Source organism: Agrilus planipennis, unplaced genomic scaffold (genome assembly GCF_000699045.2).
Source record: "Agrilus planipennis isolate EAB-ADULT unplaced genomic scaffold, Apla_2.0 scaffold49, whole genome shotgun sequence".
Classification (NCBI taxonomy): Eukaryota; Metazoa; Arthropoda; class Insecta; order Coleoptera; family Buprestidae; genus Agrilus; species Agrilus planipennis.
In genome coordinates this window covers 1,312,399-1,334,999 of record NW_020438913.1, presented here as the reverse complement: position 1 = coordinate 1,334,999, position 22,601 = coordinate 1,312,399, and the positions used below count along the sequence as shown (strand labels likewise).

The 22,601-nt window shown below is 34.4% G+C and overlaps 1 protein-coding gene across 5 annotated transcripts in view; it reads left to right on the top strand.

Moving 5' to 3' along the window:
* LOC108733435 overlaps positions 1 to 22,601 on the top strand; it is a 77,126-nt gene that overhangs the window by 30,780 nt on the left and 23,745 nt on the right. The window contains exon 1 of one of the 5 annotated variants that reach the window (XM_018464610.2): positions 9,858 to 10,155. The exons of 3 other annotated variants lie outside the window; for them this stretch is intronic. The gene's annotated coding sequence lies outside the window, so the exon portion shown is untranslated. Of the gene's footprint in view, positions 1 to 9,857; positions 10,156 to 14,959; positions 14,980 to 22,601 lie in introns of those variants that run through there. One more of the 5 variants, XM_025973558.1, reaches the window with a different exon arrangement.

Here is a 22,601-nt window from a genome sequence, read left to right as displayed (position 1 = left end):
TATCGTCATAGGGTCGTCAGTCGCAAGACTGGCTGGACTGGTACATCCATTCTTTCCTGTCCTGAGCTAATCTTCGCATTTCCCTAAAACTAGAACATCCCACATCCTTTGTGAACATTTGTGAACAGTAATCTAATTTAATTTGGGGAACTACAAGGAGAACTTTAAAAATTTCTTCTTTGATTACAAAGTTCATCATCATCATCATAAGTGCGTGTCTAACCAGTCTTGGCTGGCTTTGACGACAGTTCTAAGACTGGTTGAACAAAAACAAAAAACTTTTGGGTGTTTCATTCCCACCAGCCAGTAATGCTGGTGGGCGGGCAGTCCCTCTGGACTGCGGCGGAAGGTAGGGCGGAAGGCCCTTTTCAGCCTGCTTTCAGGAATCGTGGGAATGGGTGGGTGGTGGTTCGGGTGAGATAGATGAGACGGACGAAATGAAGACAGAAGAGAATGAAAGATTATATGTGGAATATTACTGCCCCAGCATTTGCCTATGTGATCCAAGGAAACCACAGAAAAACTTAGACCAAGGCAGACGGACTCGGAATCGAATCGGCGTCCTCCCGAATGCTAAGCAATGGTCTAAACCTCTAGGCCATGTCGCTTGGTCATGGTTGAACATGCACCTCCACTCTTTCCTACCCTGAGCTAATCTTCGGATTTCCCTAAAACTAGAACATCTTTCATCCTTAACTAATTGTGAACAGTAATCTAATCTAGGTGTAGCTCTACTCTTTGTAATCTTTTTTATCCTAGGTATCCTTATCCTTGTTTATTAATCAAAGTAAAAATAGTGCGAGTGTTGGTTTCTTCAGAGATTTTGTGAGGATTCATTCTGGAGATCGCCTACCTTCCCTTTTTTAGACTTACCTTCGGTTGGCTGCCTGGTGTGGCCTTTCAATGAAACAAAAAGAATCCGTGCATATTTTCATTGTGCCAGAATATAACTGATGCTTTTATAGACCCGCACAAGACGAAAGAGTAAACATCCGGTATGTAACTGGCATCGCAATGTCCGAACTTACTTTTGATAGACAAAAGTTTACACCGTGCCTTGTTGTATCCTGATAGAGCAGCGTATGTATTTTCCTACAGGAGCATCTGCCAGACGATCTATAAATACAATCTTTCATCTGTTGTACCATTACGTTTGATACCCATCAATCGTAAGTTTTTTTTATTGGAAAAACAACAACTTTCAGGGGCAATAAACTTTCAAAAGCGCCCAGTGTGCTTTTACGCGTGGTCAACTGTAAATAGAGGAGAGACTTTGAAGAAAATCTAGAGTTCAAGTTTTCGAAAGTTCCTGTGCACTGCTTTTGCAACAAGTACCCATATATTCGTGGTTGGTATGAAATGGTAAACGAGCTGCTTGTGTGGTGTATGGAAAACCATAGTGTGACCTCTGAACGCGCATTCGACCGATCGGGTCAATTGATAGAGGTGAATTTCTGCTTCGGTTTCCGATTCTCTAGAATGTTGTTACGGGTGAAACACAATCTTCGTACCATTGTCATTTTCGTATTTGAGCTAACAACGCGTTGCATAATAAGAGAAAAGCGCAGAAGGCGTTGTCCGCTGTTGTTAATGGATGTAGTTGTGAAATAATGACAATAATAATAATTATAATAACTTCCTCGGCGTTGATTTTATTTACTTTCCTTGGACGTACCAACCAGGAAATCGTCTACCGCACACGAATTTATTATAAACTGACAAGGTAAGCAATCGATGATGTCGATTGAGCAAGTTCTAAAGCATTTTCAGGGTCGTCTCGAGGTAACAATCATTTTCAACTGTTACACATATAGATTGAAAAAATGTTTTCGATAAATCTTAATGCACCTACCTGTAATAAAATAGATCGTGAACCATGAAAAACTTGTATTTCTAAATATAGTGTAAGTATCATTAGAACCGATTGATGAACTTGAAAATAGGCTGAACATGTACATTTCTGAATTAATAGAATTTTAGACAAAAAAGCTTTGTGTATGTGCTATCGTAGATAGAACAAAAACCCTTATTAAGGATCCCGAGAGACGCACCGTAAAATCTTGCTAAAAATTTTTGAGTAAAAATTTGCTGCAATGATGTATAGAATCGATAATAAAATCGATACCGGTGGTAGAAGGTTATCGTGCCGTTTGTCATGTTGGTACGCAGTGTGATATCGATTGCATGTTGGTTCGTAGATCTTGTTTCTTCAAAAGAAAAAGAATGAAAAGATACATGATGCGAAAAAAACAAAATGGGTCACCGCGTCTACTGAAAGAGGACTTGCAGACATAGACGGCCTTGATACCTCCTCCTTGCTCTGTTCGTTTATTACTTGTTACAATAAACTGTTACCAAAAGAGGTAGTGACCGCGATAGTCCGATAGTCCCGTGTTACTGTACCTCGCAATAATGTTAAGAGTAGCCGACCGCGTCTCATTTTATTATTGTGACTTTGAAAACGACCATTGGAAGCGAAAGGCTAGTGTGCCAAGTTCATACCTATAAGGACATGAAGAATGGATCGATGACAACAGGATGAAGACATGATAAAGATAATGTAATTGTATAGACAGGGGATAATTGATGAACCAATACTCGGCGTGCACTTAATTAACTTTTTTGCATGACTGAAAACAGTACAAGGCAATTAATCAGTTTGGTGGTTTTTGGTACCAGAACGGTAAATGGGGTACCTCACCGTTGTAAATAAGTTGGGTGCATATAAGGGTCATTCGCTAAGGAATTAAATCAAAGGTCTTCAACCCGCCTGTCAGTAGCTACCCTCACCAACGTCACAAACCACATTAAGTCCAGCTCAAAAAGTCTTTTAAATGCTAAACATTGAAATTTTAATTCTTAGTTGTCCATCCATCATTGTCGAGTACCTGCCCGAATCCGAAAAAATTGTACGACCCAAACCGAGTACCCGGCCCATCTCTAGACTTTAATTGTAATTAATTTACGAATATGGGAAAGTTTAGAAATGTTGGGGTTGTTATGTGGTTAATTTTTATTGTTCCCGATTCATATTTGACCAAAATAAAAATGTAAATTTGGAAACAACCTTTCTCACAAAGTCCAGAACCTTTAGGGTGCAAGTCAAACATTTAAAAGGGAAGTACAGATAACTGTTAAACTCTAAAGACTTGAATGCGGTTGTTTCCTTTTCTCATAAATTATACGGAAAATTCTCCGCGGAGTAGCTTTCCAGTACGGAAGATAACGCGGTTAATTACTATAAAATTGATTAAAAGAGAACCGGATTGTAACTGATGCTACTTTTAATGCGAGCTCCGTGGGTGATTATAAACCTACTAGATAGATAACTACCAGTTACGTGACCAACGGCCGAAGTTTTCCTACTAGATTATAAAGTGCAAAATATCGGTCATTCTTTCGAATGAATATAGTTGCTACTGACGCTCTAAAAATTATCTTTTTCGTTCTTCCACCACCTTTTCTGCCGCTAGTTGTTAGTTATGATACGTGGCTCATTGTACTCTCGTCTTAAACAGGTGTTTAATGCCCTGCATTTGCTTTTCACCTTTTTATGACTTCTTACGCAAGGTTTTATTTAACAAATAAAAGCGCGTTAATTATTACGCTTGCAGTTGAAAATTTTTGCCAAAAAGTCGTTTAATGTGGCAAGCACGTGTTCGTGAAGCAATGTTAATTACATCTGCAAACAAAGTACTTTCTTATTTCGACGCTGGTTTCACATAAAACGCCATTTCCGCGGCTGAAATTGAGTTACTATGTTTTAGGAAAATTTTTCAGTCTCAAGCATCGAACTTTTTGCCTGAGTCAATTCAAATATCTGTATAAGAAAATGACATTGTCAAAAGAAGTGAAAGTTGGAAAGCCTCTGGTGTTGTGTGTGGTTGATTTTTAACTTATTAAAAAGAACAGAAATTTTAAAAAAGCGACGCCTTTAGTTTTGCATAAGATTTTAATTAATTACAATCCAATTTAGATATGAATAGGTACATGCCTGATCATCATCATCATCATAAAGTCATCAGTCCTAAGACTGGATGGACACGCACCTCCACTCTTTCCTATCCTGAGCTAATCTTCGCATTTCCCTGGAACTAGAACATCCCACATCCTTTACTATATGTGAATGCAGGTGTAGCTCTACCCCTCTAAACTCCCGTTTATGTTTTCAATACGTCACTAAGTAGCCTTTCTTGTCTGAGGAAGTGTGCTTTCAACCCTTCTTGCCTATTTCTTATTGACGTCCAGAACAGCCTCTGTTCTCCTACACTTTCTAATATCTCCCTATTCCTCATCATTCTCCTGTAACACCACATTTCGAACCGGCGCGCCTGCCTTACGTGTTTCGCACCCGTATACATACCTTTAACAATATTTTCGAATTTCTAAATTAATCATACATACATATACATATCTTCAACGAAAATAATTAGAAGTATTTTTGATACAATTACAATTTGAATGTCTGTATAGGTAGTAAAATTTGATTTCTTTGGTTACATTGGACAGCGCCTTGTTAACAATTGGGGTCATGATTTCTAGTTATTCATACGGCATCTCTTATAAATTTTAATGGGCGTGACAGGTCAGAGATCAGGCATTGCCACAACAATTAGAAGAGGAATAATAATTCTTACTTGTCAAAGAGAAATTACTGAAAGTCAACTATACTTTCCAAATGTTCACGAACAAATAAAATGTATGTAGTTCACATTTTGTCCTTGTAGTACTCTAATTGCAATTGATGAGTTTATTGTGAAATGCTTTTTTGTTTGTACATATTCGATCTCACCAGCGCCCCAGTGCCTCGGTTCAGCAGTAACGACCCACTAGATTGTAATCTAATATTTTTCATTCTTATTTGTAATTTTAATTACTGTAAGTAAGTGTGTACTTAAGTGCATACTATTAAATTGTTTTTTTTTTTTTTTTTGATATACAAGACGACAAGGAAAATTAAATNTGTCATCATACATATATTTTTTTTAATTATGGCTTTGATTAAAAAAAGTGAAGCAAAAGGTAAAAACCCCTATAGAAAACAAATGCTAGGCAACAAACAAGCGGGCGCTAGTAATAATAATAATAAGGTCAAATCAACAATCAGAGTCGTTTTTTGTTTTTCTTAATAGAAAACAATTACTTACCTATTCATAATTCTGAACTATCGCAGTACATAATAAGTAGTTGGTAGAGTGAAATAATTTACTTTTTGCATTTATTCATCAAGCGTAAAACTTTCTACGGCCGTTTCTTTTACTATTTTAACGACTTTCTCGTTGTTTATTTATGTAGTCTTCGTAATTTGCGTAAATTGTTTTAAAAAGGTTCACTGCCAACACGACAACAACAACAACAACAACAACAAAATGACAACATTCATTAGAAGCCGTAAAAATGTAATGTTGCTGGTTCAGCAAAAATTAAGAAAGTTCCATTCAGGCCTAAAAATAATATGGCACTTAAAGGTTTTATGCGTATGTAAAACAAGTTACTAATGGCTACAAAGTGAAATAGAAAGTGGGCATAAATTTTAGTAGAAAACGGACATTTTTACAAATGTAAAATTCAATCTCAAAGTCGTCCACACAGCTTTTTCGTATTCCGTCGACGTTCGCGTATCATGACCCGTTTCCCCCGATTTTAAACCAACGGATTGAAACAAAATATTAGTGATAAGTAAACGCAAGGTCAAGACTAGACTAATATTTTGGCCTTGGTATTGATCTTGGTATTTGTTTATGTTTCATCATTGTATCTAAAACTGGTTGGACACGCACCTCCAGTCTTTCCTACCTGAGTTAATCTTCGCATTTCCCTATAACTAGCACAACCCATATCCGTAACTACAGTGTAAACTCTATATAACGACACTTAAGGGACTGAACATTTTTCGGCGTTATAAAGAGTGGTCGTTAAATGGAGAGAAATAAAAGATATTATTTTACTATTCTATAACAATATGCATTCACCAATATAGTACACATTATTATTCATACATTGCGTATAGCCTGTCATCTTCGTCTGATGTTTTTTTGCTGCTCCAGTATTTTAATTGTAGTTTCTTATGTATCTTACTCATATCTTAAGATACTGCTGGATCAATTTGATTATATAAAAAGTATTTTCTTAATAGTTTCGCTGCATCAAGTGCATGTTTGATGCTTGTTGGAGGGACAAGATCGTGTTCTTCAACAACGTACACAGCTGCAGTTCTTATCTATTTCGGCAACTTAGAAAGTACTGCTTAATGATTTATAATGCCGCATTGTTGTCTTTAAATAGAGTGAGCGTGACGCTATATAGAGTGTAATATTGTATAGAAAACAATGTAAACCAACCAAAGTCAAGCAATTTTGACGTTTTAAGGAGTTTGTCGTTAAATCGAGTGACGTTATAAAGAGTTTACACTGTATTTAAGAACAGTAATCTAATTATTGTGTACTTACAGATTTATTAATAATATCATTAGTAGCTATGAATATTTTTTTTTTGTTATGTAGACGATATTACAAACAATAATTTTATACATGTTTAAAATTTTTCTGAAATGAGTGTAATTAGTGTCTTTTCTGCCGTAATTAATTGTTTACTAATGACCTTTCGTCTGTGTGATAACCAGTGCTTGTTGATTGTGGTATTTATTATAGCCGTTTGTGACTAATACAGTCCGTTTCGAGTCAATTAATGCATTTATAATCCAAAATCATGTTGACTCACAATTATCACATTCAGAGACAATTTGTTAACTTTTACTCACATTAGCACAATCGTTTTCTATTTGTAAATATTTTATAGTTGTGTCACTTTATTTTTCTACCTTTGCATCAAAACAATCCTTCTGCTACAAAAGCAAGGGTGTAGAAATAGACACCCCGTTAGTAGGTATAATAGCGAGGCTACGTCACAATGTGGTTCATGGGTAATCTGTGGTATTTAACATGGTGGAATAACATTAGGTACCTGTTGAAATAATTGTTTTTATTTTAATACTAACATTGAAAATAGTTATTACATCTGTTCTATTTTAGAGGTTTGATTCATTCAAACTATGTATTTATGATTGTGTTTGTTCATGGATACCATTGAAAACGTTATCAATTCTTTATCTTTCTGTGTGTCATTATCGGATTGATTAGAAAGGAATGTTGGCGCTGTTTAAGAATTTTAATTAACTTGTTGTAGAATAACTAAAATACGTACATTACATACCAAAAACGTCGCCATTCATAGATAGGTTTTGCCGCAGGGCATTTTACGAAATAGTGCTAAGAAGGTATGGAACATTATAGATTATCCAGGTGGCACATCCTGGGTAGTGTATAGATAAAGGTGTCATTAAATAAACCAAAAACGTCACTGTTCATAAATAGGTTTAGTTACAGGGCGTTTTAAGAAATAGTCCTAAAGGAGAGTAATGATCATCAAGGATTATCCATATGGAACATCCTGGGTGGTGAATAGATAAAGGCGTCATCATATAAATCAAAAACGTCACTATTCATTGATAGGTTTAACTACAGGGCGTTTTAAGAAATAGTCCTAAAGGAGAGTAAGGAATATCAAGGATTATCCAGGTGGCACATCCTGGGTAGTGTATAGATGAAGGCGTCATCATATAAATCAAAAACGTCACTGTTCATAAATAGGTTTAGCTACAGGGCGTTTTAAGAAATAGTGCTAAAGGAGAGTAGGAAACATCAAGGATTATCCAGGTGGCACATCCTGAGTGGTGAACAGATAAAGGTGTCATCATACATACAAATGATGGTTTTAATTTGATTAATTTAAATGTGTGATGTGCTAATATGTTAGCTTGTTGGCGCCACCAGTTTCGTTTATTTAAAGGAATGTTACCTAATTCAAATTATTTCGACGAATTGAATCTGATCAGAAGTTGTCCAAGGATTTTTCTGTCTGCTTTTATTATGAAATCAGGAAGTACGAATCGCTCGATGATTTAAAGTTAAAAATAACATCAATGCTAGGTTAAATTTTAAACAACTGCATAAAAATTAACGCTCAAGTTAAAGATGGAATGGGATCTATTTGGTTCCTTTTTATTTAGTCAGATGATTTAATACATCATTTCAGTAACTAAGTAAAACTTATTGAGTGGGTGAAAGTAGATAGTTTTTATATTCTATTGTATGCATATTTTTTTTAATGTTACTCAGAAATTAATTTATATTAATTCAATTTGTTGATGGTACTCTATACGTATAGTTCGCCTTTTTTTCCTGTTTTCTTTTTGCATTTCGCTTTCTGTGCTCCACTTACCTCACGAAACATTAAATTTTACTGTTAAGAATTCCGTTATATTACCTTCATTAATCGCATTGTTACCTCCATGCAATTTGTTATCACATTGAACTAACAATACATACCGTAAAATTCAATCGTAGCTGACGAAACACGGTTGATATAATTTAAAAAAAAAAAAAAGACAAAAAGAATTGTTAGTTTTACTGTACTCTTGAAAATGACCGATAAGATAAAAACAATATTGTCGAAATTTGGTACCAGGTGTGTCGTATCAAAAAGCTTCAAAAGCTAATCTGTTAGTGGCAATCGACAGTCCTAAAAATTCCATTTCGAAATATATTGAGCTGCTGTTAGATCTTCCTGAATGCGTATGGTAGATGTTTGTCAGTTTTTGTTTATAAAATACGTCGACCAAAACTTATAATTAACTAAATTTTATACTCGGCTTCGCTCGCCTCGATGGCCTAAATACGTGTCAAAAATCAGCGATGATGTATATCATAAAATTTATTTTTTTCGATCCCTCGAGAACGGTATTTTTTTCTCGATAAAAGGTGTCTTATGTCCTTTTCTGTACCCCTGACAATGCATGTAGTGGTAGCAAACAATCTTAGATTCGCATTAATTATATTAGATATTTGTCTTTTATTTAAGGATGTTTGGGTGGTACAATCGGAGACAAGAGTACATAAAATTAGAAATTCGTTATTAATTAGGTTTTGCAGCATATCATGAGATAAATAAATACTATCTATACTAAAAAAAGTATACGGTTTGAGAGAAAATTTGGAATTTAACCAAAAACTTTGAATAAAATAAGAAATAACGAATAATATCCAAATTTTTTAACTGACTTGGCAGTGAATATGTCTTGATTTCAACTTCGAAACAAAAAATATTTAGTTTCAATCTTTATTAATAATGAGCGTAAAACTTTTCAATCTTTAAATAATAATTAAAACTTTATAATTGCATTTATTTCAGACAATTATAAATATTATCATTAAATTATCAAGTAGAAACGAGATTTTCAGCTGATTTTTCATTTTTTCCTCGATTACCATTTAGTGAATTTGAATAACCTTACGCTAAAGTGATTCTCCAGAGTTCAAGTTACTTATTATAAAAGTTTGAAATTTCTGGTAGTTGTTTTTCGGTTAACATAAGTAACTTTAATCTGTTCGGTTAACGAATCTATAAAATGACGTGTAAAATTACAATTTCTTAAAATTTCAATAACTTTTTAACAGTTTAGTGAATCGATTTCTAATTTTTACAGGAGTTTTAGAATTGAATGAGGAATGTTCTTCCAAATTTTTATTTGCCTCATAGCATACCTCCCAAACATCCTTAAAAAGATGTAAATCTTAATCATGAATTTAAACACTAATATTAACTACTCTAGCAATACAGTTAGTAATGATGATGACGATAGTGATTATTGTTTAAACAAATTATCACAAAATGAACAAATACAGCGGCGTCGTGGCGGTGGCGGCAGCTGTTCTTGCTGTGAGCTTTGGTGGGGCAGCGACCTCTTCTGATTCATCTGTTCCGTTTTCAGCGGCCACTTCGGCTACCTACGGTTGTCTGAACCGAATGTAACGAATGAAAGCTTCATTCTCTTTACTAGTGGTCGTAGTTAGTTGTTCGAGAATTTTTCACGCGGTCTGACTCGAGACATTTTCCGCGAAGCACACGTAACGTTCGGGTTTTCACGTTGGTTGTGTCATTGTGAAATGTTGATGTTTCATACATTTTAAAGGGACACTGACTGAAATTAACGCTGCATTTCTTAAAAAAAGGGATTATAATCGGTGTGTGTCTGCGCTGGTGGATTTTCCGGCTTGGATAACCATGCGTGGAAAAACTTTGATCTGACTTGAACCGGTAATTTTTAATATTAATGTTATTAATTTAAGGATTTTATGTATTTAAATAATTATGTTGGTCGAATTTAATCCGAAAACGCACTTCGCATTTTGTTTGTCTTGCCCGAAATCAGATCTTAACAAATTTCCTTTCGGAGAAGTTGATATCGGCGTCATTCTTGAAGCAGATCAAATTCAGAAAAACTAGTAATATACTTCACGGAAAATTTTACAATACATCATGTTTCATTAGTCAAACAAAAAACAAACATAGGAGAGATTGATAAAACTAGAATGTCTACCAATCTACAAACAGCCCATTGCTTTAAACTGTTGTCTATTTGTGTTCTTCTCTTGTAATGAAAAGTTTTCTTTATTTCAATTATCTATTTACTAGTTATGTCATCTTTCTTTTCTCGTAATCTACCGCAGGTACGTACTTAACTTTTTTTAGCCGAATGTCACATACCCCACGTCCATTCCCGAAATATTGTCTCGCAGAAATTTCTGTGCTCAATTCTAACTTTGGAGGGTGTCCTTATTTTGTGACCACTGTTAAGTAACCGGTATTTTGCTAAAAATATACAAACATTGCCCTCTCCTTCCAAGCAATGCGGGGGACTGGCTAAGTAGAAAAGAACGTCTATTTATGGATCTATGAATATCCGCAAGGGTTCTATTTCAGTTGATCATTACAACCCCTATTCAGTTCAAACATGTACACATCTCGTATCTAAAAATGAAACACTTATTGGGCTTAAGAATCAAGTAAGAGAATTAGAACCGAAATTTCAATTTCAATCATCGATGGTAAGATTACAGCCTATGTCAAAAATTCTAAAGATCATCAACTGTATAGGAAGCTTCACCATCATCATAAGGTTTTTGGCGAGAGGGCTGTATGGACATGTACCTATTTTAAGCCAATTTTTGCAACTTACATCTGTATTTACTAACAGTAATCTGGTTTAGGTCTACCTTTGCCCCTCTGTTTCTACTTCTGGTATGTTTCTAACTCTTCTTTATGCCTGAGAAGGTATCCTACCAACCTGTCTGGTCTAGAGATGGGCCAGTGTTTTCGCTGAGTCCCCGGTTATCTGGTGCACCTCTAATCTATTTCTTATTAACATCCATGGTTCCCCGTTGTACTCCTACTCTTTAACATCATCATTTTTAACACCACAGCCAGAGTCGTAACAATTTGGTTTCTTTTTTTTTCCTAAATAAATACGGTTGTGTGGTGTGAAATTTTTTATTGGTTAAAAAACTACATTGTAGGTAATTCGTTTGACCTAGAAACTTTCATTTGTTGCTGCAAACGAAACAAAACGCGTGTCGCACAATTACAATCTGCATTTATTCGCAATACAATAATAGCCGGTGAAATCTGTAGTGGAACAAATTTGCAATCGCGCTTGGAGTTAAAGATTAATTTGCATGTTAACCACAATGTAGCTAACTATAGGTATACAGAAGGGTATTAGGTATACGGTTTTTATTTTAAATGAATCCACTTTCCAAGGTACGATGCCCATGTAACAACAACGTTAGATGTGATTAAGTTTAATATAATTTTCATCGACGTCGACGACTTTAATATTTAAAAAGTAAAATCGCGCTCGTTATTAATTCAGCTTGATTATAGAGGAGCATGCTAGTATATTATTCTACTGCTGCAATAATAAAAATTTATGATAGAAAGGAAAGGGGAAGGTTCAGCTTTGTATAAGAGTTACTTTTTTTTTGTTAAGAATAATATGGGGAACTACAAGGAGAACTTTAAGTTTCTTCTGCGATTAGAAGGTTCACCATCATGAAGTCGTCAGTCGTAAGACTGGTTGGACACGCACCTCCACTCTTTCCTATCCTGAGCTAATCTTCACATTTACCTAAAATTAGGACATCCCACATCTTTACCATTTGTGAACAGTAATCTAATCTAGGTCTACCTCTACTCCTGCTAACTAATATGTGTCTGACTAGACTTTCAGGCTTGAAAAGGTGTCCTACCAACTTATGTCACCGATTTCTTATTGACTTCCATAGAGTCCCCTGTTTCTTTACTTCTAACCTTCTCTATCCACGATATCCTCATCATTCGTCTGTAACACCACGTTTCCAACTCTTCTAAACTTGTTTTCCATCGGCGCGCATCATCCATACTTTGCACCCATACAGCTCCGCGCTCCAGACGTACATCTTTAACATTTTTTTTGGAATTTCGAACTTAACCATTCGCGAACATAGAAGTGACTTCTTTTTATTGAAGGCGATTCGACCCTGCACATCCTTCGTTTTATATCTCTGCTGTCTCTTCCATCCTGAATTATCTGATTTCCTATATAACGAAAATCAATCACATCTCCTAATTTTTCATCTCCTATCTTTACATTCGCTCCTTCCCTACTTTTTCTTTCCTTGAAGGTTCATGGTATCCAATCTAAGTTTAGAAACTTTTATTGTTTTATTTACACAGCAATCTCAAAGTTATTAGAGATATACCGGACAGAATACCACCATCGTCATCGTCCCAAAGTGCCGCTCAAAAAGTCGTTTGAACACTAAACCAATGATATTTTAATTCTTCGTTGACGGATTTTCAACAAGAGGGTTGAGCTGACTATTGAAAGAAGCCTTTAATGTTTATAGACACTAAAAGTCTTCAAGGTGTCAAAATCATACTCCCGGTGTTATTATCTGCTATCTATCCAGATCCTAAAAGAAGTGCCAAATCTGCCGGGTACCGTTCCCGGCCCATTTTTAAAAGTTACTTAAAAAAATTCTTTCCGATGAGATATCTAGTGTTGCAGTTAATTAATATATTTGATTTTCGAAGGATATTTTTGATTTTTCAGTCCTGTTAAAGGTATCAGTTGTTAACATCTGCGATTTATTATTGATATTCAACCTCAAGGTTGAATACGTGCATGTATTGACTCACAAAACTCCGAAATGAACCGCAGACATACCACAAAAAATACAGCTGGTCACACTGGATGTTTACCGACAAATAATTCATGTATTAATTAGATTAATTATCCACCATGGCAACCGTGTTGACGCTTTTTTAAATAATTTGTCGAACGAAAAAGTTATTTTTGTACCGTGTATTCGAGTACCTATAGATAAATGAAAATCAATGGCTTGTATTTTCGACTTGTTCGCGTTCACTTTCTGCTAGCAATTATGCGACGGTTTACTTATCTTACCTATCAAACAATGGAATAGTAATACCAAAAACAAAAGATGCCAGAAAAAGTGGTTGGCGGTTTTTCGTCCACCAATGCTGATGATGTCGTGTTCATAAACGGGGCCGATTAATAAATGCACGAACTTAGTGGGCTATGAAGCGCTGACGACTAAAAATGACCTGATTTTGGTTAACAAAAAAATGAAAAACGACCCGGTACAACGGTTGTCAACTGAAAGAATAGGTGAAAACATTATCTATACTCTATGTATTATGTTTAAAAATATCAAAAAAAAGGAAATAGATACGTGTTCATACTTGAACTATGCCATCGGGTGGTCGACAGCTTGGGCTTACTTCTGAGATATCGACATATTGTGATAAATCCATAGCCATGTCCCAGACTGAGTCCTGAATCCTACCATGGCTACCATACACGTAATGGCGCCCTCTTGCGCGGCTATTAGTTTTTTGGTGTTTTCTAGAAATGTAGGGATGAGTTACAGAGATAGAAGAGTGATACTTAGTTTGTATAAAGAGCAATAGGCAGTTGTAGAGCTGGAGCTGCAACGTAGTTAAAACAAAAAAAAACTGGTATGCAAGGGAAGATAAAGTAGGATAAAAGGCGGATATAAAGATAGGAGACGAGAGATTAGAACAAGCGGCCGATTTTCGGTATCTATAGGAAGTCAGATAAGTCAGAACGGAAGGGATATAAAGCAGAGGATAGAGATAGGTTGGTAGGACACCTTTTCAGGCATCCAAGTTTAGTCAAAGACATAGTAGAGGCAGACACAGGATTTAAGAGGAGTAGACCTAGATTAAATTACTGTTCGCAAATAGTTAAGGATGTGGAATGTTCAAGTTATAGGTAAATGCGAAGATTAGCTCAGGATAGGAAAGAGTGGAGGAGCGTGTCCAACCAGTCTTAGGACTGACCACCTTATAATGATAATGATTTTCTACAAACGGGCCAAATTTAGAATGGTAACGGAATTTTAGAAAACCATGTATTAATTAGGCACTTTGTAATATTGTAATTAAACATTTCATTCTAACAATTTGCGAATGAAGGAAATCCTACTGCTAAATTTATTCTGTTGTTTCTTTTTTTAACAATATTTCTTTCCGGTTTCCGGTTATTAGAAACCGACAATACGAGTTGATGAGCTTTTTAAAAGATGCAGTCACTTTCTTTTTCCTGAATATTTTTAATTAACTAGATTGGCATTTTCTTGCCTCGATTTCTTATTTGGAAATATTTCAAAACGGAACTATACCCGGTAACAATAATGTTTAAATAGGCGTACGATTGCGATAGAATTATTACACGAGTTTCCTCAACCGACAAAGATCTTTATCTTTAACTTACATGTTTACGTACAGTGCGCGACCGCGTGACTAATTAGGTATGATTCTTGTGAGTTGTTATTGATGAATGATGATTCTTCTATGAAACCATCATGGGTGTTGCAATTTGAAACGACAACGGCCCACGTGATTGTATAGAGGAGATAACACTTTTTACGATTACGATTAGATTGCAATTGTTTCATTAATTACTAGGCTCGTGCGGTGTAGGTAGTTTATTGACGTTGACGTCTTTTTGTTAAGCATAATTGAAATTGTCCATGCATCGATTTTAATTTTTCAGTAAGTAAATATTATTATCTATAAATATTATTTCCAAATATTTTGAGGTCCTCCCTATTGAAAGAAATTGTAACATTTTTGACGTGACAACGTCTTATAATTCGATCGAGCCGGCTGCACGCACGAAAAAACATGACTCATGCGGCGTTACCTCGCTCTGAGGCGTTCCATTTAAGGCTTGAAGTGCAAGCGAGAGCGCGGAACGAGCGACAAAGAGGCACAATCGGCCTCCGCGTTCGGCAGCGTTCGACATCTGTCTCTCTCCTACTTGAGTGAGCGATGCGTCCGCGTGGACAGCTGCTATACAATAATACATTTCCATTTACCTCCTTCTCTATATCCATACAAAATATCTATCAAACAAATAAAATTAAAATTTTCTTTTGAAAAATGAAACCATTCCATCAGTATTTTCTTATGACGTTGTCACGTTCAACTATCGTCAGTAAACCGACTTTACAGACAACCGATTTTTTTGATAATTGTTTGATCTATCAGTTTTTGAAATCTGTTTTGAGTAATTTTTTATTGAAATCTGGTTGATCTTCAACAAAAAACTTCACTCATTGATCATCTCTACTAGTTGCTACATCGACATTTGTCTTTAAAAAGTATTAAGGAGTAACTAAAGAAGTTTTATTTAAGTAATTTCTATCCAATAGCGTTTGAAAATATCAATTTTTTTTCTTTGAAAACTATCCTAATGTAACTTAAGTAAAGTGCTAAAGTAAAATGCGTTGATTGAATTAGATTTTTGATATGCATATATCACATATCTAAAGCTTTTTGCGTGATTTTGCCAGAAAGGTTATCAGAATTGCATTAAATTGTTTTTATACCTTACCATCCAGTTTGATCGGTCAAAGAAGGAAACACTTTCGAAATGATATTGTGTAAGACTTGCACGTTATAGCTTCGACATTAAGCTTATCAAACAATACAAATCAGGAAACGAAATGTCTTGTTCTAAATCTGTCGCCGTTTGTGTGGTATTTTTACATTTTAAAAAAATCTACACTCATTTTTGTCACACATCTTATAAGGTATTAGCTTCATTAATGAATGAGCGTCTTTTCTTTTGGTATTTCATAATTACTTTTGTAATACCGACGCAACTAACTCATGATAGTAACTTAGAATTAGTATAAAATTAATCTGTTTTCATTAGCTTCGTACACAGAGTGTAACGCAGTTTTATTTTTAAGGTAGCCAATAAACTTTAAATCCAGCCTGCGATCGCTTCGTAATATTTAATCATTATTTTATTCCCAGTCAATTAAAAGGAATTAAAAGCAATATTTCAAGCATCCGTGACCTTTGGGTCATTTTCTTTTGAAAAATTGTTCATCAATTTGAAAATGTACTTGTTTTGTACTGTTAAGCCAAAGCGTTCATGGAATAGAGAAATTTCCATTTTTTCTTCGGCAATCAGGTCCATCGGAAGATATATCTTCCTTCTTTGAAAGCCTAATTGTAATTCTCAAAATCATTTGAACAAACTGTGTTAGCAGAGTAGCACTTCTCCAAAATTATGGGATTGAAATATTTATTAGTCCCAAAAAATGTTTTCTTTTTTTGTAGATAGTGGTTGTCCTAAAAGAGGTTACTACTGATAATAATTAGTCATTTATTTCAAAACTAGGACAGTAAAGATATTCAATATTGAATACACAATACATTACCTTAATAATTATTTTATGATGCGACCTGCGTGTTTATCATATGTATATCTAAACGGGGTTAGGTCACCAGCCGAAGGGCTGTTTTTACTGTTGACCTGTTTTATTTGTAATCTCATTTATACAATTTTCATTACTCCTTGTTATTATACCTACCTTCACCTAGTATGTATATGGATTTACGACAATATGTTTATTTTATTAACCTTATTTTATAATAAACTTCCAAATAACATGATATAAAATAATTCATAACTGCGAGGGTGTGACACCAGCAACAAATTTTACCTTACTAATTTGAGGTTATCTTTTGTAGGTAAAGTTCAATCAACAAATTAATTTACTGCTGCGTTAAAATTATTAATGTCAATAATGGAAAATAATCTTTACTATTATGATCTTGCTATGATATTTATTAATTATTGTCGTATCTTGTTTGAAATTGGTAACTGACTAAGAAAATTGCTACATACATAAAAAATTTTTGTTTTAATTTATTTACTTGTAAAATTGTTACACGTTCTAAACAAAACCTTGTGGCAAGGTTATAATAATTAAGAGTAAAAAGTAATTATTAAAGCAGAGCATTTTGTTATCTACGTATTATACATATGTACAATATGACTCATTTCGTTCAAGACGCTAATTTATTTTTGAACGTGTCGAAACTATGCAAGTATTAACGGTTGGTGTGGGTCTAGTACATTATGCATGTTTCCTTTCTATTATTGCTTCTGGGAGATTGCAAAAATTTCATGGACTTCTGATCCCCAGGAATTCAGGCGTTCGTTTTAGAACTGGAGCTAGATCACCAGCGATAATGATGCCCACAAATACACAGATAAAAATATACGATACAGTATAATGTACACATATTACACCTATGTATGCATGTTTGTGCATGTAGCTAATGTTTATCCAAGAACTATAACATTCCAAAACTGTTATCTCTAAAAGTTATCTTAAGAAGTCTTCGAACTGTGTTTGCGCTGTAAGACCTATAGTAAAACTTCCAGAGACAATTATTAATTAGTAGGTACATACAGTAAAAGTTCCTTATTCACGGTTTCCTTGTTCGGGTTTTCATTATTTGCGGTTGCTATCGGTGTCATTTATTAAAGGGTTGACCGCAATATACCGCTCGTGCTTAGTGTGAATTTTTCCGAAAATATGGGTTTCTATTCTAAACATTGTGATTTAACGCTGCGAGATAAATATCTAATTTTTTGTACGGTAAGAGACAAAGGTTCGCACTAACTCGGTACGTTTTTGGTTTTCAATAATATAGTCATTAAAAACTTTTACAAGTGCTTAAAGTTGATGCATCTTGTAGGACACGTATTTTCAATAGAAATTAAAAATGACCTTTGACAAGCTTTAGAACGAAGCTTTATCCATCTTACTACAAAATTTTAAACCTCTGTTCCGAATATTAAACTCATGATATCTAGAACCGATAAGCATGTTTTTACTCTACGGCGCGAGTACTACTGAATCCCCTTAATGTAACGGCTTCTTTTGAGTATGTACAGTTGTTACGTTCCGAAGCGGCTTTTATAAGAAATATAACCTAGTAGAAAAGGATTCGGTGTTATTTTTCAACGTATCAGCACCTTCTGAGTACTATTGGCTAGTGCCGATGCGACATTTATAAAAGATGTAACCGAATAGACTAATTTTAATATTCAAAAGAAAAAAAATTATACAGCTTTTACTGTACCCACCTAACGTGTATGTAATCATTCTGGACATACTGAAATAGAAGCTTCTTCATATATGTATGAACTACGTAAATGTACATTTACTGTGACCAGCCATTAAAGTCTACACAGTGTGATTAAACCGAACTATCTATTATATAACACAATAACGATTGTTATTACATGCGGAGGCGTTATAAGCGATTATTTCTGTACGTATAACTACTTATTTAATGCGTCAATGAGATTTTGTGTTGTGTATAAGTATGAACCCATATAACTTTTAGTTATCCAGGAGGAATTTCTTTGATGTGTTTTAAAGCACTTCTTACTGCTTAAGCCATTAAATATAATAAGGTCCCAAACAGGAAACAACTACTTATTGATAATATAAAACCATAAAATCGACGTCAGTACCTAGACGATTTTTTATTTAAGTACGTATACAAAGGGTGTCTTTGTAATGCGCCCTATATTACTTCACGTATTATACAACCTCTATTAGGCCCTTTTTAGTTACTCGATCTGGAAAATCAAAACGGAACACTATGCATAGGAAATAAAGAAAGCATTTATTGGGGTCACCCGAATGTTGCACTTATTCCTTTTCGATTTGTTCGTAGATAAGAACCGATTAGATAAATAAATTATTTATATAAAGGTAAATAGCGAACAATAAAAATTTGAAATTCGTTAAAAAACAATCAGGAAACCCCAGTAAGCCCTATTTTGAATATACTTAACTAAATCTAGAGGTTTGTACCTCTTTTTCAAAAATTTTTCTTCAAGAACATAAAAAAGCCCACATTGCAATTAAAACAGCAAAAATTATGTAACAGATTCTAATTTTATTTCGTAATTTTGAAACACCTGATTGTGAATTTAAGTAGGTTGTTTTAACCTTCACGTTTATTTTTAAACAATTACAGTAAATATTTGATTTTCCCCTTCAATTTTTATAACCACTTTAATAAAATGTTGTATTGATTTTGGGAAAGATGTCTGTTTGAAATCACCAACGCGATAATTATGTAGATAAAATTAAACTTTACATATGTATAAAACACATATGTCCAAGGCCATTTGTGATTACATGTGCTCATATTTGTTATTTATTGCTAGGACTGTTTGTCTGTATGGAGGAAGTGAAAGTGTGTATTTTACATGCGTTTACCTGGTATTAGTCATAGTGGTAGAATTCAAAACTGAAAAAAAAAACCAACTGTTAAGTTGGTTAACTAATAAGATATAAAACATATTGTCAGATTTATACTTAATTTTACCATCCCTAATATCGTATAACCAATTGCTGTCAAGTGAGGATAAAAATACTATATTTATTTGGTACCATGTGACCAATATCGATTGACCTTATATATGAAGTCTAGTCAGTATGGAAATCCTAAGTAATATTAATATTCCTACGAATTCTCGTACTTAAAGTAGGTAAATGGTACAAAAACATTTCCTAATGGAATGTTTGTTTTAATATGTTGACTGCTTGTTTGTCCAAAACCTAATATAGAAACAAGCGGTAGAAATTGTAACAGTTCGGCCAACTCTGACTCCCTGATTAGGCCAAAATGTTCAAAGATGGTACAGGCCTGACGCTAGAAGCTGGCGCAAATTTTAAAATGGCGTGGATGCGCGGTGGCAAAAGTAGTCAGTTTTAAGTATAAAGATTACAGCCCTCTTTCTTCAGTATTCCTATCAGGGGCGTAGATTAAATATTTAAAAATAGGGATCAGTGAGCAAGTAATAGACAAACAGAAGAACTAATTGTTGATGTTGGTGACAGTAGTGATAGAGATGCCCATGATGAGAGTGAATGTAAAAACTAACTATAAAACAAAAGCAATAGGTTTCTTTTTTCTTTTTGATAAGTCATGTTTTTACATTATTTTCTAGTACGCTACTGTCCTATCTGTATTAATACTATAATTTACGCCTACTGAAAGCTTATTTGTGTATCGGTTCCAAGTGACTTACCCAAATAGGTCATAAATGGGCAAGTACCTGCGCGACCGCTCGCCAGCTTCCTTCGTCCGGCCTGTACCTTCCTGATCTCAGCCCAACAAATTATTCAATTCAGGTCCAATTTAAGGTCAAGTATACTGGATTGGGTCTAGACCACAGTCCTAACAAATTTCCAGTCGGGTATATGTTGAAGCGTTCTAATTACAATAAATCTTACTAAAACAATGGTAATTGTCATGTAATTGGTCAAAAGGCTAATTATTACAAGGCTGATAACATTTCAGCGCTGGGTTTGCTTAATACAACGCCTTCTCTTCTCAATTCGCAGATGTCTGCACATATTACGTATGGTACACGGACGTCTTGCGAATATCATGACTCATTTGTTGCAATAATAATAATTATTATTCATTTTTAGAGTTACATCATAGTGCTAGGGGTCGGACAATTTCATTAACACCGTGGTAATTATACTATAAACTTATTGTCTTTCTTACGTTCTATTTACTGTTAATATACAGGGTGATTCATTTATAATTGGGTGCTTAACCGGTCGTGATATGAATTACGAACTAACAAGTTTGATTACTGTCAGCTGTCTCTGCTTCTCTTAATCCTCTCATTGCTTGAAAACTCTTTAACATCGAATATCCCTAACCATTTGGGAACAATTATTTAATCCAGATTTTCTGCTCTTTACTGTTTTTGCTTCTTGTACTTCTGTAACTGGTCTTCAGATTTTTGATTGTCTCTTTTCATCATGGACTTCCGAGACTCCTACTTTTCCCAAGATCTTTCTCCTACCATCTTTTCTTTTTTCCTGATGGACTTCCATGACTTACTTTTCACAAGATCTTTGAAAAGATGTCCTACCATCTTTTCTCTTTTCCTGATGGACTTCCATGACTTACTTTTCCCAAGATCTTTGAAAAGATGTCCTACCATCTTTTCTCTTTTCCTGATGGACTTCCGTGACTTACTTTTCCCAAGATTTTTGAAAGGATGTCCTGCCATTTCTTCTCTTTTCCTCATGTACTTTCATGATTCCTGCTTTTCCCAAGATCTTTAAAAAGATGTCCTACCATCTTTTCCCTTTTATTCATTGATTGCCATTACTCTAACTTTTCCTAATACTGCTTGATTTTTTTCTATCCTAAACTACTCTTTGTAGGTATTTCCCTAAAATCAGAACATCCTACATTTTTAAATATTTGTGAACAGTACTCTTTTACTCTAATATGTCTCTAACTATCCCTTCAAGCCTGAGGTATCCTGCCATCTGTCTCGCCTATTTCTTANCCAGGAGGAATTTCTTTGATGTGTTTTAAAGCACTTCTTACTGCTTAAGCCATTAAATATAATAAGGTCCCAAACAGGAAACAACTACTTATTGATAATATAAAACCATAAAATCGACGTCAGTACCTAGACGATTTTTTATTTAAGTACGTATACAAAGGGTGTCTTTGTAATGCGTGACCCTATATTACTTCACGTATTATACAACCTCTATTAGGCCCTTTTTAGTTACTCGATCTGGAAAATCAAAACGGAACACTATGCATAGGAAATAAAGAAAGCATTTATTGGGGTCACCCGAATGTTGCACTTATTCCTTTTCGATTTGTTCGTAGATAAGAACCGATTAGATAAATAAATTATTTATATAAAGGTAAATAGCGAACAATAAAAATTTGAAATTCGTTAAAAAACAATCAGGAAACCCCAGTAAGCCCTATTTTGAATATACTTAACTAAATCTAGAGGTTTGTACCTCTTTTTCAAAAATTTTTCTTCAAGAACATAAAAAAGCCCACATTGCAATTAAAACAGCAAAAATTATGTAACAGATTCTAATTTTATTTCGTAATTTTGAAACACCTGATTGTGAATTTAAGTAGGTTGTTTTAACCTTCACGTTTATTTTTAAACAATTACAGTAAATATTTGATTTTCCCCTTCAATTTTTATAACCACTTTAATAAAATGTTGTATTGATTTTGGGAAAGATGTCTGTTTGAAATCACCAACGCGATAATTATGTAGATAAAATTAAACTTTACATATGTATAAAACACATATGTCCAAGGCCATTTGTGATTACATGTGCTCATATTTGTTATTTATTGCTAGGACTGTTTGTCTGTATGGAGGAAGTGAAAGTGTGTATTTTACATGCGTTTACCTGGTATTAGTCATAGTGGTAGAATTCAAAACTGAAAAAAAAAACCAACTGTTAAGTTGGTTAACTAATAAGATATAAAAC